Source organism: Tigriopus californicus, chromosome 5, assembly GCF_007210705.1.
Source record: "Tigriopus californicus strain San Diego chromosome 5, Tcal_SD_v2.1, whole genome shotgun sequence".
In the NCBI taxonomy this organism is placed as follows: domain Eukaryota; kingdom Metazoa; phylum Arthropoda; class Copepoda; order Harpacticoida; family Harpacticidae; genus Tigriopus; species Tigriopus californicus.
In genome coordinates, this window is record NC_081444.1 from 1,547,332 (window position 1) to 1,551,614 (window position 4,283).

The following is a 4,283-nucleotide window of genomic DNA, read 5'->3' on the forward strand; positions in this document are numbered from 1 at the left end:
GAGTGTCAGTGCCTGTGTCCCTTTTGCCTACACTTGACTGGTTCATCCCACAGTCAAGTAGTGGCTGGGTGTGACCAACCCAAGCTTTTAAAGCTTCCATAATGAAAGGCTTATTGATTGAGGACGGAGATTTCCCATCCAAAACCAGCTCAAGACAATTCCTAGCCCCTTCAGAAAGTCCCTTCAACAAAACTTCCATGGTTATTGAAAGCAAGACTATTTAAGGGATCCTAATTAAAAATACTAGAGACCTGAACAAAATATGGCAAAATATTCTGGAGGCTTCCTTCAGTTTCAAGAGAAAACCGTTAGAAATGAGCGAGCGGAAAATAAAAGATGAAAAAGTAGAAGAAGAAGAAGACCAGTCAAGGATGCGGGGCCTTCCCAGCGCTCATCTTAGTCTATGGCCTTCGCTTATGGCGTCTCAGCTCCCCCAGCTTATCCTGAAAGCGGCCAATGACTCCCTTTTCAAATTACTCAGGACATGCCTCTAAGGGTCTTAGTATGCCAATAATGCATCGAGCCATCCTCTACTCTACAACTACCAAAATTTCCATCACTATTCCTCTTCAATAGCGTTTATCTTACTTATTCCTGAAAACTGAGCTGGTTGTTGTCAATTTCATCTGTATTTTTCACCTGGTTATCAATATACATATCAATTAAACCCTGTTTTATACTCTCATTTTATTTATATATTAACATTACTGACGTGACCTTAGGATAAAATACCGGACCACGATTTCAACCTGTGATCTGCTGATGAATAGTACTGTGATATTCAAGGAAAATTGTTGTCCATTTATTCATGCTTGATTTGGACTGAAAAATATGTAAATAGAAGTTACTATTTATTGCCAAAATTGAATTTCGGAAACCTATAGAAAAGTTAAAAGTTATCAATCTGTTAGCTAACGGTATAGTTCATAGAAAAGTAAAATAGGCCTTCAACTAGAAATTAATATTACCTAGCATCTGAGGAGATTGTTAACAAACACGACGTTTGGTTTGTGCTTGTATCCCTCATATTTAAATGCTTAGCATTTCAATCATCTTTTATTTATCGTGCATGATCGGAAATTTTAAATGAATTCAAAGCACAAAAGGGAGTTAATGATATGATTGCTGGCATATTCATTTGGTCAGATACCGAAATCAAAATACGTTTTTGGCAAACTATTATGATCGAGGGGTTTTGTTTGTAGACAGTCCAAAGAAGAACTGTTTGTCATAAACTGAATGTTTCCCAAATTGTTCGGCAAGCATTTTGACATAAATTTTCTTGCATAGACGCGCCAAGGGATGCTTAATAAATCATCTTTATAAAGCATCTTCGAACGCACACTATACATTGTGAACACGAACATCCCTTGTTCTGCCCATGTAGGCGTTTGGAGCGACATCTGGCGAATTGTAAGCCATAACAAGCCGAACGCGCCCCCCTTGATGATGATCGATCGATCAATCAACCAACCAACACCTATCTACGGAATCCGGATGCATCTCCTCCCGTCCAGACAATGGAAGTCTCGACCCCAGTAAACCCACCCACCCTGGGCCTGTCCTGGGGCTTAGCCCGGTCATGAATCCGAATCATTTACATCAGTCTGTGAGCAAGATTTGAGCGAGCCAACCAGAAGCTAGATGGATGGATTCCTTGACCTCGTCCAAAGAAGACTGATCCGATTGAAGTTGGATCAGATCATCAGAGACAACGGAATCATCGGCTCATAGCTGGAGGTTCTTGGCTGGTTATTAGTCAGCCCTCGGCCGACACACACGCCCATGATCGGTCCTCTACGCACATACACCCTCGAGACCCCAGCCTCCAGACCAGCCAGCCACTTTTAGCTGTTCTTTCGTCCATTTCCCGCCCGCCAATTTTAGCCATGAAAGTAAGATCAGTCGGATCTCAACGGACCGAGTCCTACCCACTCACTGCCTCATTACTTTAAAGTTGCCCATGACCATCACTTTCCCTCTGAAATGGCGTCTGTTCTTGTGGGCGGGTACTTAACGATTATAAAAGTTGGAAAATTGGTCAGGTTTTCGTTTCCAAACAATTTGTTTATGATCGATGGTCAAAATGAATTTCGAAAACCTTTCGCAAAACATTCTCATCATGACAGTACCCATCGATGGTTTTTTTTAAAATTTCATTCCTCAGTTTTCCCTATGTTCATTATACTAATCATCTTGTTTACCGTGCATAACATAAATTTTGAATGAATGACCCATCAGGAAATGATACAATGATTTGCAAGCTCATCTGATTAGAAATCTAAATCAAAATATTTGTCAAACCGTTTGGATCGGGTAGTTTCACGTGTGGACGGCTCAGAGATGAACTGTTAGTCAAATGCCAAACATTTCCGAAATTGGTAGGCAAACTTTGTGACAGAATGTTTCTCGTGTAGACGCACCATTAGTACCATAACAAACTTTCAGTTACTATGATCCATTTTTTGGTAATTTTTGGAAAAATCGAAAAATGGGATATAGCTAACATGCTTGGAGATCAGTTCTCTAGACTGCTTTCAACCCCACTGAGTTTATAAGCAACAACTCATTGCTCTGAAGATGAGTCTGTTGAGATTGACAAGGTCTGTCAATTTGAGATCTTAGTTGATCTTATATTCACAGGTCCCAGATGTTTTAGAGGCCATAACGGCTTTTAAGAATTTCAAGTTCTCCCGGTCTACAGTATATGGTGTGACAGCTCGTTTTCTGATGAGATGCCCACTGGTTCTTGCTCGTGTTTTCTCGTACTTGATGCGTTGCATCTTAGATCAGAGGCCTGTTTTTAAAGCTTTTACTTAGGAATTAGGGGCTAACACGTTAACTGGTATGAAATTACACTCGCCAAACTGAGCAGATTCTCATTCTGGGTAACGTCTAAGCCTTAACTCAGTGGTAAAAGCGTGTAAGAAATCGTCTCTGGGCAAGTTTCCATCGTCACTAAAGTTCACTTGCGAAGTTGTTTGAAAATCAAACAAGTCAGTCTACGGAGTCTTTCTTGACCTTGCCAAGGCCTTTGACACGGTAGATCATGGCCTTTCTGTTAAAAGACTCCATAAAATTGGGATCCAAGGTAAGGTTCTCAGTGGGATAAGAAGCTTCATTCATGTTAGGAAGCAAATTGTTAAGATCAAGAGATTCCTCAGTGACGTACATGATGTAAAATCGGTGTTCTCAGGGCTCCATCTTAGGGCCCTTCCTTTTTATACTATTCATTGCCCGGCTTCAAAAACTTAGTGTTGCTGCCAGTCTCTCTTGTCATGCTGACGATACAAAGTTAGTTTCAGGTAGGAATGGCCTAGATTCCACTAGCCTTGCAAAGGACCTAGATATAATTTACTGTTGAGTTACTGTGAGAAATATGGCCCTAAGCATAAAAAAATTCCACTCAATCACCTTTGGATCAATTCCTTTACTCCACTCATAGATAATGGAGGTAAGGGCATTCAGGGGGTCTCATCCATGAAGGATTTAAGTGTAGTCCTCCAAGATAATGGAAAGTTCGATGAGCATATCCAGTTGAAGGTGGGTAAAGCTTTTCAAATGTGTGGTTGGATATATCGCACGTTTAAGTCCAGAAATAGCATCTCGATGCTAACTCTGTACAAGTTGATTGTTCAGCCACATCTTGAATATGCTTTACCCATTTCGGCTCCAATGAGTTCAGCAGGTTTATAAAAGGTTGAACAAGTCAAAAAAATAAGATAAGAATAATAGTCTGTTCTCAGCGAGCTCCAAAACAGGAATGAATTTGATGTTCATGGTCATTTCAATAGAATACTATTAACTTCAAAATAACTGAAGAAATACTTGGCATATGAACAAAGTTGTACATTGAAGAAACCATTATTTTGTTAAAAACATCTAAATGTGCCATGCAGCATGGGCAATCTTGTTTTTCTTTTGGCTGAGGGTAGACTAGCATCACATTATGTTCTATTCAGTGACCTTTAGTTTTTAATTTTTTCCCTCCCTAGCAAACTGCCGCTTTTAAGCATCAAATTAAAGTCAAAATAAAGTCAAAATCGCTCCTCCCGGAGCTTAATATAGTCAAAGGTAGTTTTACCCGCTATTTGCACTTTTTCAGCTTTGCTTGCATCTGCGAGTACTTTTGTTGGTATTGATATCACTCGATATCAGGCACAAGATAAGATGGCTTATTTATCGGATGGAACAGGGTTAAATACCACTGAATTGGATTTGGCAGCAAATGGATACGAGATCAAAGCCTTAGGGGTTACTGCTGTTCAACTGACAAATAATGG